The sequence below is a fragment of the Physcomitrium patens genome, chromosome 5, assembly GCF_059467195.1.
Source record: "Physcomitrium patens ecotype Gransden chromosome 5, ASM5946719v1, whole genome shotgun sequence".
In the NCBI taxonomy this organism is placed as follows: Eukaryota; Viridiplantae; Streptophyta; class Bryopsida; order Funariales; family Funariaceae; genus Physcomitrium; species Physcomitrium patens.
In genome coordinates, this window is record NC_143414.1 from 14350952 (window position 1) to 14366617 (window position 15666).

At 32.8% G+C, this 15666-nt stretch overlaps 1 long non-coding RNA gene across 8 annotated transcripts; it reads right to left on the reverse strand.

Annotated features, from left to right (window-relative positions):
* Positions 1 to 1479: 1479 nt before the first annotated feature.
* LOC149989296 (uncharacterized) lies at positions 1480 to 5964 on the reverse strand. Of its 8 annotated transcripts, XR_016503027.1 has the most exons (7): positions 5552 to 5964; positions 3667 to 5322; positions 3365 to 3468; positions 3045 to 3173; positions 2567 to 2742; positions 2062 to 2133; positions 1480 to 1904 (listed from the first exon to the last, which is right to left on the reverse strand). It is a non-coding gene; the product is annotated as an uncharacterized LOC149989296 (long non-coding RNA). The 8 variants fall into 8 exon arrangements; XR_016503028.1 differs by having other exon boundaries at positions 1480 to 1941; positions 2567 to 3173; XR_016503034.1 differs by having other exon boundaries at positions 2530 to 3173.
* Positions 5965 to 15666: the final 9702 nt, after the last annotated feature.

Consider the following 15666-nt stretch of genomic DNA (forward strand, 5'->3'; position numbering starts at 1 on the left):
AATAAAAAAAAAAAACCTTACATAAAATATAGAAATATTTATATGTTCATAATAGAGCACATTATGGAAGCTAGAACCTATGAAGAGATAGTTTAATACAATGAATGGCAAGAACCAATCAAGGAAAAATAAAATTGATTGAAAAGAACAAATCTTGGAAACAAATTGACTTACTAGAAAAAAAAAGTCTAATATCCACAAGATGGATCTTTAAAACAAAACTAATGTTTAATAAAAATACAAAGAAATTAAAAGTCCATGTAGTTGCCTAAGAATATGAACAAAAAGAAGGTATGACTTCTTTATAATATTTACTTATATTGTACAATGATTCATAGTCAAAAGTATAATAGCTTTAGTAGCTAGAAAATAATAAAAACTATAATATTTTGATATTAAAATAGTATTTTTAATATATTTTTTTTAAAAAAAAGATTTATATGTTGTTACATATAGATTTTGAAGAGTAAATATGCTATAACAAAGTGTATAAATTAGAAAGAACCTTATATGGCCTATGACAAGCATTCTAAGCTTGGTATAGTAGAATTAACATATACTTTCAAAACCAAAAACTTTTAAAAAATAATAAAGATTCAAACATGTATTTTGTAATACAAAATGGATAATAAACTATTATTTTATTTTATGTAGATGATATTATTATTATAAGGCACAACAAAGATCATACTTGAAAACTTAAAGACAAAATGATGGATACATTTAAGATGTTAAATCTTACAAATGCTAAATTATACTTAGAAATCAAGCTAAATTAAATTAAAGATAGAATCTATTTTCACTATAGGCAGTACAGTGGTTTGAATGGAGCAATTGTAAAGCCTCTTCTATATCTATTAATCAAAAGACTCAACTACAACAAGAAATTAAGACCTTGAAGTTGACCCTAAATTCTATCAAAGCCTTGTCAAGTGATTGTTATATACCACCAACATTCAATTTGCAGTTAGAAAAATATTATGATATATGACCATATCACAACACATCTTATCATTGAAAAAAAGATCTTAAGATACCTTAAGAGTACAATAGATTATGGCATCTTCTATTCCATCAATGACAAAGGGGGTCTACTTGTCTTTGCCAACTGCGATTAGGTAGGAGATATCAATTCACAAAAATCTATATTGTGAATCCTATACAAATCCTCACCAATATCTTGGTCTACCAAGCTTCAATTGACTACAACACTCTCTTCTATAAATGCAAATTATTGCATTTTCTTTGAAGCTACCAGCAATATTATATATTTTTTTAGACTATTCAAAGAATTGTACATAGATGAAGAAGACCCGACACCATTGTTGTGCAACAATACAAACAACATTAGACTTTTTAGAAATCCAATCATGCATCAAAGAACAAAACACATAGAGTTGGACCACCACTGCATTAAAACAAACAACAGAACGACACAATTGATGTTAGTTACATATCCACATACAACAAGTAGATACGTTCACAAAGGCTCTGTAACGAGTGGATTTTATTAGCAATAGGGAATCTCTTGGACTGAAGAGAGTCCCATCTTAGTTACACAAAATTTTAAAAATTGTGACTCCAAAATTAGACTTAACATTCATGTTGTAGAAATTCCTTTGCCTTTTCTTGTACTCTAAAGCTCTTATATTTTACACCCTTATAACTTTGAACTTGAGTTCTACACTCTGGCCACGATGGCAAACACTCCCGTGGAGTATCCACGATGAACCGCCTAAAACTTGGCTGGTGGCACCTCTGAACAAAACTCTAACCCTGAAGCTCCTTTCAATCAAATACTACGAGAAGTTGCTATGTCCGCTGTGGAACCTATATTGTCACTCTCACAATCCTCCTCCAACAAAACTAACACCAACGACGACAAAATAGAACCAAACGCCGCTCTGCACAAGCAAAGGAGGATCGCCATCACCAATCACACTGCAAGAACAACAAACTGGAGTTGAACAAAACAAAAATAAAAAACACAAGCTTGCAATCAGTACACTAGTAAAGATTGTATAGCAGCACATAAATAAAAGTGAAACAGAGAAAAATTACTAGCGTCAGCTCGTCAATTGCAACTTGCAACTGCACAAGTGCATTGAGTGGGGAAGCACAATGACACGCCATCTGGAGTTGACAACAGGAGCCCATGTTGAGGGGAGTTAGTGATACCCAACATGTTGGATATCTGGTAACATCCAGTCCTCCATTTTATCATTGATCATTAATATCCAATCCACGCAACAGTTAGAATTCGGTAAAAAAACAAAGTTATCCTACTGTGGAATTATTGGGATTACTGCGGAGAGTAAACTCAAATATGTATATAGCGTTAGGTAAAAAAACAAAGTTGTCCTAACTGGGGATTACTGCAGCTAGTTCGTACTAGAGAAAAATCGCTTCCTCAAAGCTTCTATGAGATTCCGACAAAGTCGACATAGTAAATTTCAAATGAGAGCATTCCCCGAATACTTATCAAACACTATGATCCACTGAATCTCAATATTTAGATTTATAACACACCTTACGACCCCCTACGACATTGTCACATCAGTATTACTTTTGGTTGAAGATCAATCCCCTCTTGTGCTTCTAATATGCGCACACACATTCCATGCGTTTGTGGTTTTACAATGCGCTCCGATGGAGTTCGATGAAGTGTCAACATGGCGATGGACACTTTCGATGCTGACCCTGAGCGTGATGTAGACAATATATTTGCAGCCAGTTACAGCCCTAGTCTCGACGCATGTTATCGAAAAGATCTGCGGGTTAGTGCATGTATTTGGGTGGAAAATCCTGCTTGACTACCATGCTAATTGAACGTACACAAATTGTTAGGAACATATGGCAGAAGCGGAAGAACCTGTTTGAACTTCCTTCCTTATCAGACACCGTTATAGGCAACCCGTTCTGTCGCCATTTGTGTGTCAGGGAAAAACTTCTAATGAATCTGATTATTACATCCAACTGAGAAATTGGAAAGATCTCAGCCACAGTCGCGATGCTTGGACTATTGATAGTATATTAGGACTTACTCTAGTCGATATGAATTGGATCTTCTAATCCGCAGTGAACGCATCATGTGAATATTCATACTCGTCGTTGAGAATTTCACCACCATATTGGTTGATAGATTCGCCATGGCCCCCGCCTCTTTCCATATCCTGTGAACACGCCCTAGAATCTGGTTAGTCTGCAGTCTAACTCAATGATCTCTGACTAACTGTAACTCTTGTCGGTTCTTCATTTCTAAGAAGTTCTCGTGAAATTCATACTCGAGACAGGCTTGGACATGGCAGACTCCAGTAAATACAAACCAAAAAAAAAAGCATACAAGCTTGACACAGAAGCATACCTTGATCAGAGAAGTGTCAAGCTCTTGATCATCAAATTATGGATTGACATGCCGAAGGAAACGTTCCCAGGAATTTCGCAGCAAAGGACAGCGGAATGTCATGGCTGCAAAATAATGGAAACAATATGTACGATTGTTAACATGCAGCTACACGAGCCATTAAAGTACACTGTCTGTTTCTTAGATCGATATATAAAAAGATAAAAAAGTCCAAAAGTGCAAGAGCATCCTGAAAGTAGAAACAATGAACAGATACCTCACACTTCGACTCACACTTCTATCAGCCATGAAGGCACTTTCACCTCATATGTCGAGTGGCCATAAAAGATGTAGATAGAGTGCGCAGCTCCGTAGCTTTAGACGCCGAGCCAAATTTCTCGAGTTTTGACGTGACTGAAAAGGCGGCAGCACATCGTACAGTTGTAGACGCAGATCATTACTCAGGTAACGTTGGTAAGTACACAGGTGTTCTGCGCACGTCATCTAGCATATGTGGGATTGAAACCAGTAAACTCTTTAAAGTAAAGGATGTCAGTGTAACCCTTCTTCGGAATTTAGACCGACCTGTCAAGGCCACAGGTAGGCTCGTCCAGGAACCTCAATCGTGGTCGAGTAAGAACTCTATTGCAAATCTTAATCGTCTATTTTACAACCGTTTAGCCCTTTCATGTGCCAGTTCCCCACCCTTCGTATCATTGCACGTTTTAAGCCCCGTTTCCATGATGGTTTCGTCAATAATATCACTCTTATCCACCTCGAACATAGAATACGGCAGCTGTGCGGAGTATCGGATTATTTAACGCACTGCTAACGTCCCGATGGACAAATCGTCTTGGCAGCATGCCCCTGCATGCACGAACATGATTTTGGCTATTCCATGCAAAACAGAGGGCAGCTAATTCAGCTACAGTAGCCCAACATTAAATTAAAAATAAATAAATAAATAAAAATAAATACCCTATCACAAATATTATCACGCAGATGAAAAACAAGAGGAATTCTGCAATGCCAAACAGACATTTGTCGCATTACTTTTTGTACATTCTGTTGAACAGGACTGTACAGTTTTCTCCGTTGAGAATTGAGACCGTGACACTCATGTTTTTTCATGTTAGTATTGAAGAGACACACAGGGCTTGAGCACCTCTCGGAATTTTTTCATAAGTCTCAGGCACTTCAGTTCAATGGACCTCAGAGCGAACAAACTTGAGAATGAAACGATCTTCTAAACGAACGACACGAGTGCCGTCATTCATGGATGCCGCTTACAATGTCACAATCGTTATTCAAATCCTGCCTCGCTACCATGTCAGTCTGACAATTCTTGGGGCAATTATCCTCCTAAAAATCAACGAAGCCTTTAGTTTCTCATGAGCTCATGAGAGCAGTACATATCCTTCTGTGCAGAGGAGTACACAAACAATTTTCACATGCGCAGCTTTCACGCTCTCCATGTATGCCGTATAACTATTTTCTGAACAAAAGTGAAAAACAGAAACCCGGTTACCATTGCCCTGGCGCCACAAATACACAAAAGATACTGCGAAGCATTCCAACCAAGCGTTGATGAAACCAACTAGAGTATTCAACAGTTACCTTGGAACCAGTGACATTGTCACTGAATACCTGTCAAGCCGTAACAAAGCAACATGGTATTGATGGCCTCCTTAGGACTAACACTAGATGCATGAATCTCAAGTTCAGTAGAACTTCCTGTGCTTCTGGTGGCCAAGATGATGTGTTGTTGACAAACGCAGGAATTAGAATAAGAGAAGATCGTTCAGAGGAGTCGGACAGGCACTCCGAATTAGTGAAGCAGGCTCTTGTCATAGTACTTCGGCTCGTTTACAGTGCTTCTTCGCTTGCATTAACTGTTGAGAAAGTCCAAGTTCAAGACGTGCATACATGTCTGACCCTGAACTACCCTACACTAGCAATTTTCCTTCCTTGTCAAACACCTTCGTTTTTTCACATACAAAAAACAGCCAAATAAGTAAATAAATAAACATGAGGTGAATTCTGTGTGCATGCAAAAATTCTATGGTATGTCCATTTCAGAAGGAATATATATATATATATATGTAAGAGCATACCGTCACCAAGCTAATCAGAAAACAAAGTAAACTCAACGGACAGCTTCTTCAACGCGTGGTAGCTGAGCCATTCACTGACACCAATTTGACTCACCTGTGCAAGCGATGGTATCATTCACTGCTAACTTCCATGCAAACTGCAAATGCGTGGCTCCGCCTTAGGAGCCACGCTTCAAAGGCAATTTGTGATACTAGGCACCGTGTCTTATACTTCTTGCTGAATATTCCACCTCCCCTTTCTTTTGTGCATCCAGAGCTCCAGATCATGCTGCAACTCTGAGCATGCACACATACACACACACACACATACACTCACGCAAACTCACTCGTTGGATCGATGCGGAAGAATCAGGGTTTTTAATGATTATTCCAGTCTTATTATCTTGGAGAAACCATGAATGTTATGACTGCTTCCATGAAATATTGTAGAGATGGACTTGTTCCTTGAGAGGAACAGGTTCATCCGGACCTGTGGCATTTTGACACCCTGGAGTGATATTGTATCAAAACATTGCATTCCCTAGGTTATATATATATATATATATATATGTGTGTGTGTGTATTGTTTCATTTGATTGTTGTTATTTTTAAAAAGTAGGGTTCATACATTAATGGAAAATGATAAATTGCACTCAATACAAAATTTCTTGAGCTTTTGAAGTAGAAATACATATAGTTACTTGTGAATATTTGGAGATTTTAAATTTATTTTTTATTTATTTAAAGGTTTCAATATTGAAGTTTAACATGTAATATCATAGGATGGTTTTATATAGGTTTACTTCATTTGTAAACATTAAAAATAACAGTGTTATCTATTTTAGTGTTGATTGGATCAAGATAAAAGAAAAAGAGTAAACATGCTTTTTGGTGAAAGAATCCTATACAAAATCTATTAGAAAAAATTAGTTCATTCAAAAAACATGTCTTTAAATGGTTTTAAATAGCCATTTTAAAATATTTAAATTTTTCCATAATAAATTATAAAATATATTATTTTGATTAGAAAATATATTATAAAAAAAATTAAACATACATGACATTAAAAGATCTTTAGTAAAGTCTACCAAAGATTTTATTGAAATTAATTAAAGTTAAGGAAGTCCATATTGCCAATGATATTGTTATAAAGATTGATACTTGTTAAAAATAAACTACAAATTCTTTGTTGGTGAAGTCTTCATAACTTTCAATATCAATAAATTTTTCATTTTTGATGCCACCAATTTCAAAACTTATTAATATTATAGCTTTCATTCCAATCCTAGATCATAAATCTTATCAAATCATAAACAAAAGATCTTATTTAATCTTAAATCCTAATACTTATCAAATCTTAAATCAAAGATCCTCTTTAATCTTAAATCCTAATACTTATCAAATCTTAAACTATAAGACCTGATTATACTTTGAATCTTAACATCTCATCAAATTTAAAACTCTTCATTTCTAAATCTTCATTTCTAAATATTCTAAACAAATATTTATAAATTCTAGTCAATAAACTTAAAATCATATTAATTCTTAATAAAAGTAATATATAAAATAAAAAACTTACATATTATCTTTATAAATAGTGTCTAATTTAAAAAATATTTAAAAAAATATATGTTTTCAAAATTGATTACTGATGCAATAAAACCTTAACTAATAAATTGTGATTAAAGATCATAAATCCAATACATAACTATGAAGATAAAATCTTTCTTTTACAACATGATCAACAAAATAACACCATTCGATCGCAAATTTATATTCTCTAATTATGAATTTCTATAAGGCCTAGTTATCCATAAAACATTATAGAAATTCTTTAAATTTATATTATTAAAATATTTCTATAAAAAAATAATAAGAATATTTTTAAAATATTTTATGAGATTTTAAAAGATTATACAATATTCTTAAGATATTCCAATAAAAGATTTTAAAAAGATTCTTAGAATATTTTAGAATACTTTAGAAGATTTTTAGAATATTCTAATAGATTTAAAAAATTTCTAAAAAGATTAAGAAGTTGTCCAAAAAGCTTTATAAGGTTGCTTCATCATCAAGCAACATCAAAACTTCTCAAAAAGCTTCCTAATACTTAATACATATTGGAATTGAGGCTGAAAAGATCCTCAGTCTTGACAATATAGTTCTTAGAGTTCTAGCTCATCTTTCTTAGTATTTTTTTTATACTCATTTGATTTAATTAGGTTCTTATTAGTTTCTTTATTGAAGCTCTTCCATTCAATTTTTTTTTTGATCTCCTATATAATGTATTTGTGATAATTTGTTGAGACTCTCTTCTTATCAATACTAGAGCTTGATTCTTCTTGATAGAGAGTGAATTATCTTTCTTCTTGAAGGCATCTAAGTGCTTTAGAGGTTATAAAGTATCTTCTTTTAAATTAATATTTTTTAGAAACTCTATTTTTTTTTTTTTTTTTTTTTCTTTTAAGATGGTTGGAGGTGAGGATGTTGCTATAGTTGACTCTTCCAAGTTGAAATTAGATGTCATTATAAACACATTGAATGCTTTAGCTTGTAGAACTATTGGTGTTGAGGGATTTTTTATAAGATTGCATGGTGATGCAAGATTTGGAGCAATTTAGCATATGATACAACCACTTTTTAAAGTTTCTACATCCAAGGAGGTGGTGCTACATGTACTTCAAAAAAGAAATTCACCTATTTAATAATATAAGGAATCTTGGATTAATGTTTCAAAAAAAATTGATGGTACATGCTCTAAGTTTTGAGGATTTATTAACCAAATTTGATTGGTAACTTTTCTATTACTTGAGTGCTATCCAAAAAAAGTATCATGAGTTGGTTTAGTTGGAACCCTGCTCACAAAACAAGCCTTATTTTGGTTTGTTCTTTTATTTAAAAAAGAATCTTCAATCTTGACCAACTATGAAGATTTTTTAAAAGCATTTGTAGAGGCATTTGGCAAGCATGACAAGGTTCAATGGACAATAGTAAATATTTACTTATTACATCAAGGGTCATGCTTTGCATGAATTTATGCATCTAATTTTAAACAATTGGCTTATGACATCAATTGAGATGAATAAGCTCTTATGAGTCAATTCTATTGGAAACTAAGGGATGAAGTATAAGACCAATTACTATCATTACTTGATCTTCAAACACTAAATGAAGCTATCAACTAAGTTGTGAAGTGTGATAATCAAGTATTTCAATACCATCAAGATTAACACTTGTGAACTTTGACAAGATAATATATTAAAAATTTGTATTCTATTATTTTAATGAATATATTACTTCTACACTCCAGAGTTGAAGATATATAAATTGATGCAATACAGTTCAAATCTCTTATAGCAAAGAAAAAAAAACATCAATTTGAACAAAGTCTATACTTGTATTATAGTAAACAAGGCCACAAATCTGAGAATTGTCTAAAGAAACAACTTATAATCCAGACTAGAAGCACAATCATTTAAAAAAATGAAAAAAAATAAATGAATGGAAGACAATATTTTGGAGAAGGTATAGACATTTTGAATATAATGTCATGCCTTTTGGATTGACAAATATTTCAACTATATTCTAGCATTCAATGAATGTTGTTTTTCAAAAATTCTTAGACAAGTTTATTGTTTATTATCTTGATGACATCTTAATCTACTCCAAGATTCTTGAAGAACATAAAAAATATATGAGATATGTCTTGGAAAAGTTATAACATATAAGATTATATACCAAATTGAAAAAATGTATATTCTATCAATCAAAAGTGGAATTTTTTGAATATATTATTTCCAAAGAAGCCTTGTTAATGGACTTAAAGAAAGGTTAAGTTATATCAAAGTAGAAAATTTTAAAGATAATATAGAATATATAATATTTCCTTAGATTTATTAATTTCTATCAGATATTTATTAAAATTAGTTCGAAGTTGATATTCCTTTCACATGGTTGACATTCAAAGATAAAATGAAATAGAGACCTCAAGGACAAAAGGCTTTTCAAGATTTGAAGGTAAATTTTTGTCACGGACATACTCATGTAAGCTAGTAATTATATATACAAATACGTGGAATCAAGTAAAAGTAGGTAAAAATAAGTTAATTCTATAGTATTTGATATAAAAGCTTCTTAGAAGCTTCATAGATGGTGCTTTGACTTCATAGGTGTCTTTAATTGACTTTTTTGATTATAAACGTGGTCAATAAGTTGGCCATGTGCCACACATGTTGTTAGCTTGAAGATCAAGCTAACTATGTGGCCCACATGTAGAAAAACTTGCCTTGTAAGTCAAGGCATGTGTCCTACAAAGTCAACACATATTGGAGGTCCTATAGAACGTCGCCACGTAGCCCCTAGTTAGATAGTATATATAGAGACAAGAGTAAAGAAGGCTTCACTCTTGTCAACTCCTTTCTTGCTTCTAGTCTAGTTTCAAGGATCTCTAGTTTTTTTGTCTTTTGGCAATAGGCATTCCAGTTTCTTTTTGAATATACATACTTGCTTATTTATATTTTGTTACTGATCTTTGAGTGAAGGCTCACTTGTCTGAATTGCTTTTTCATCGAGTTCTTGTCTTTGACAAATTATCAAGAGTACACCTATAATATCAGAGCTTTGTCTAATCTTGATTAAGAGTGGATTACCCCTTTTTTTTTTATAAGATATAAGAATATTAGAAGTTACAAATTACCCTCTTCTAAACTAATATTGTCCTAAGTATTTTCTTTGTTCTCAAGTCCTCTCTTCTATTTGTCTTCAGCGTTATTAAATATCTTCTCTTTTCTAAGTGTTATCATGGCAAAACTTATTGAAATGAAGAGTGCAATGGCACAAATGCAAGAGCAATTGAGGAAATTAATGCTTGCAATGCATCAATTCAATTTACCACCACAAGGAGCAATAAGATTGGTAGGAAGTGAAGATATAGAAATGGTTGGAGTTGCTTCACCATCTGCACCAAATCATGTCTTTTTTCCTATGGTGGAACGTCCTTTCAGTGTTAGAGAACCAAGAATTGTCCTACCCGAGAAATTTGATGGCACCAGATCCAAGTTTTGGAGATTTATCAATCAAGTGCAACTTCTGATTAAACTTCAATTCCAAAGCTATTCAACTCCAAGATCGCAAGTTAGATTCATTTGTACGCTTCTTTTAGGTGGAGCAGTATAATGATTTTTATCTTTTCTTGAACAACGAGATGTAATATTGGATAATCTAGAGGCTTTTCTGGTGGAGTTTTGATCCATGTATAGAGAACATGATGCAATTCGTGTTGCAACTAATAAGATCTGTATTTTACGATACGACAATCGATCAGTAACGTTGTACACTTCTCAATTTTGACAACTTGTAACTGATATCAAGAAGGATGATGCAGCACTTATTAGCCAATTTATCTACGGATTATAATATGAGGTAAAAAAATTGATGCTCAACTTACCTGATCTTCAAACATTGAGTCAAGCAATTGACTTTGCTATGAAGTGCGACAATCGCCTTTTTGAATTTCGATCTGAGAACCATACAAGTGGACCTCAACGTTACTATAATTCAATGGCAACAGCAACACCTCTTCAATACATATATTCGGAAGTAGAGGATATATAAATTGATGTAGTATGTTTCAAACCTCTTATTGAGCAAGAAAAGACTTGTCATCGTCAAAAAGGATTATGTGTATATTGTGGAGAATCAAAACACACTGCTCAACATCATCCAAAGAAAAGATGGAACCATAAAATGAGGAGTATGGCTGTCAAAGAAGATAATATGTCAAAAAATGAGTTTGTTCAGCTACAATAGGGACCGTGCAGTTGGAACCTTGTACAACATCTAGTAAAGGTCATAATCTCTCCTCAGAGCCCTCTCCTTGTTTAACATTAAATGTTATTTTAGGACCTAAATATTACAAAGCCTCTGTCTTGTTAGATTTAGGAGCCTCAACATGTTTCTTAGATAAAGAATTTATTAAAAGACATAGCATATCTTTAGTAAAGAAAACTAAACCTATTCATGTAGAAGTCATAGATGGTCGCCATTGTCTTCTAGAGATATTATTTACAAAATCTTTCCTATAGAAGTAATAATCAATGGTTATAATAGCTTTGTAGTATTTAATATCATTAGATCTCTCTTTAATCCAGTCATTTTAGGTTTATCGTGGTTAGAAAAATACAACCCTCAAATAGATTGGATTTCTCAAACACTTACTTTCTCTAAAAGTATAATTAACAGTGTAGTTAATCAAGTAGAGAGTCATAAGTCTAGTTCAATTAAACCTGTATTTATAGGTGTAAAAGCTTTCTTGCATGCTGCTAAGAAAGAATCACCATATATTATTTATGCCACACTTGTTTCTACTGGTGGAAAGACTTCAAGTGGCATTCCAAGCCAATATCAAGAATTTCAAGATATATTCAAAAAAAAAGAATGCAGATACACTCTTGGAACATTGTCCCTATAATTGCTCAATTGACCTTCAAGAAAGAGCACAACCGCCATTCGGACCAATATACAGTTTATCACAAAATGAGTTGACTGAACTCAAGGAGTATATTGAAGAAAATCTAACCAAGAATTTCATACTCCATTCTAAATCTCCGGCAGGAGTTCCAATTCTATTTGTGAAGAATAAAGATGGATCATTGCGGATGTGTGTTGATTATCGAGGATTCAACAAGATTACCATCAAGAACAAGTATCCACTACCTTTAATATCTGAATTTCTTGATCAGCTGAATCAAGCTAAGATCTATATAAAAATAGATCTTCGGAGAGCATACAATCTAGTACGCATCAAAGAAGGAGATGAATGGAAGATTGCATTTTGAAGTAGGTATGGACATTTTGAATACAATGTCATACCTTTTGGACTTATAAATGCATAAACAACTTTTCATCATCTAATGAATGATGTTTTTTGAGAGTTTTTGGATGATTTTGTGGTCTGTTATCTAGATGAAATCTTGATCTATTCTAAGAATCTAGAAGAACATGAACTTCATGTTCGCCATGTGTTACAAAAATTAAGAGATGCAAGACTCTATGCCAAGATAGAAAAGTATGTATTCCACACTACTCAAGTCGATTTTTTAGGTTACATCATTTCAAATGATGGACTTATGATAGATCTTAAGAAAGTTCAAACTATTATAGATTGCAAGATCCCCAAAATGGTAAGAAATGTCTAACGCTTTTTGGAATTTGCCAACTACTATCAGATCTTCATCAAGGACTTTTCTCGAGTTGCAACTCTACTTACACGTTTGACTTGTAAAGACAAACTCCAATGGAATCAAGAAGCACAAGTTGCTTTTGAATCTTTGAAGACAACGTTTGTTTCTGCACCAATCTTATATCATGTTGATTTTTCTGAAGCATTCTTTATGGAAACAGATGCAACAGACTTTGCTCTAGGTGCAGTTTTGTCATAAATGGAAACAGATGACAAACTTCACCCAGTAGCCTTTCATTCAAGAAAATTCTCAGTGACAGAAATCAATTATGAGATCCATGACAAAGAACTTCTTGTAATTATGGATTCTTTTCAAGAATGGCATCATTATTTAGAAGGCGCTTCCAATCCAGTCACCATATATATGGATCATAAGAACCTTAAGTATTTCATGCCAACACCAGTATTAAAATCATCATCAAGCTCGTTGGAGCATGTCTTTATCAAGATTCGAGTTCATCATCACTTATCGGCCAGGAAAACAACAAAGTTTGTTTGATGCCTTGTCTAGACATTCTTAACTTGTACCAAAAGAAGGAGATGTAGCTTTTGAGCAACAAAGAACGGTTCTCTTGAGGCTGAAGCAATTTCATCTTCGAGCAATAAAATCAATATTGACTATTGATTTAACTTTTCTTAAGCAAGTCCAGTTAAGTACGTCTTTAGATCCTCTTCTTCATGATATCAAGAATAATTCTTCTAAATCTCATGATCCCTCTAAATTGGAGTTCAAGAACAACCTACTCTATTTTGAAGGATGCTTATATGTTCCAGAAGGAGAAGCACGTTTATGTATACTTCAAGCTCGTCACAACTTCCCAATAGCAAGACATTTTGGATACAATAAGACTTTGGAACTGATATCTAGGGATTTTTGGTGGCCTCAAATTTGGAAGGCAGACAAAGATTTTGTACAATCATGTGATGTTTGCTCAAGATCAAAAACTCCTCGTCATCGACCTTTTAGGCTTTTTCAGCCATTACTCATTCTAGAACAATCATGGACTTCTGTTTCTATGGACTTCATCATGGATCTTCTAATCTCAGGTTCTTATGACTCTATATTCGTGATAGTAGATCGTTTTACCAAGATGGCACATTTTGTACTATATACAAAATCTATTACAGGTGAAGAAACAGCTAGGCTCTTTTTTGATAATATCTATCGCTATCATGGATTATTTAAGGATATTATATTAGATACGAAAACTCAATTTGTATCAAGATTTTGACAGACTCTTTTCAAGATTCTAAAAGTGAATATAAAACTATCTTTAATATTCCATCCTCAAATTGATGGATAGAACGGAGCATGTTAATCAAGTTTTGGAGCAATATTTAAGATATACCATCAACTACCAACAAGATGATTGGACAACTCTTTTGCCATTGGCAGAGTTTGCTTACAATAGTATAATACATTCTTGTATAAAACAAACACCTTTCTTTACTAATTATGGTTATCATCCACGACTTGATACTTTTGACTTTTCAAAAGTTGATAATCCTGTTGTGAAAGATTTGGCGATTCATTTGTCAGAGCTACATGCAACGATGAAGGCTTAGTTAAAAGAAGCTGAAGAACAGCAAAAGGTCAATGCGGATGTCTATCGAAAGGAACAACCACCATTCCACTTGGGTGATAAGGTATGGCTACTTCGTCACAATATGAAGACTATTCGTCCTAGTGATAAGTTGGACTATCGAAGGCTAGAACCATTTTTTATTTCTACACAAATCAATCTAGTCGCATATTGTTTACATCTACTAGAGTCAATGAAAATCCATCTAATATTCTATGTGTCTCTTCTTGAACCATACAAGACAGTGGACATACCAAGAAGACAACAAGCTCCACCTCTTCCTATAGAAGTAGACAATAATGAAGAGTTTGAAGTAGAAGAAGTCTTAGATTCAAGGCGGCACCGAAATAAATTAGAATATCATGACTTGAGAAGGGACTCTTTATCATAAATCTCATAATTGATTTCTACAACTAAAAACTTTTTGAAATAGAATGAAATTAGGTGAAGTTGTCTATTCTTTTTCATTTGTGATAATATAACTCCTAATACAAAGTCAAAAGTATTACTCTCTAAATTGAAGGCCTTTGTGAAATTTGAATGCATTAAGATTAGAGTTATAGTAAAAGTTACCTTCAAATCTTGAAAAGCCTTTTGTCCTTGAGGTCTCTATTTCATTTTATCTTTGAATGTCAACCATGTGAAAGGAATATCAACTTCGAACTAATTTTAATAAATATCTGATAGAAATTAATAAATCTAAGGAAATATTATATATTCTATATTATCTTTAAAATTTTCTACTTTGATATAACTTAACCTTTCTTTAAGTCCATTAACAAGGCTTCTTTGGAAATAATATATTCAAAAAATTCCACTTTTGATTGATAGAATATACATTTTTTCAATTTGGTATATAATCTTATATGTTATAACTTTTCCAAGACATATCTCATATATTTTTTATGTTCTTCAAGAATCTTGGAGTAGATTAAGATGTCATCAAGATAATAAACAATAAACTTGTCTAAGAATTTTTGAAAAACAACATTCATTGAATGCTAGAATATAGTTGAAATATTTGTCAATCCAAAAGGCATGACATTATATTCAAAATGTCTATACCTTCTCCAAAATATTGTCTTCCATTCATTTATTTTTTTTCATTTTTTTAAATGATTGTGCTTCTAGTCTGGATTATAAGTTGTTTCTTTAGACAATTCTCAGATTTGTGGCCTTGTTTACTATAATACAAGTATAGACTTTGTTCAAATTGATGTTTTTTTTTCTTTGCTATAAGAGATTTGAACTGTATTGCATCAATTTATATATCTTCAACTCTGGAGTGTAGAAGTAATATATTCATTAAAATAATAGAATACAAATTTTTAATATATTATCTTGTCAAAGTTCACAAGTGTTAATCTTGATGGTATTGAAATACTTGATTATCACACTTCACAACTT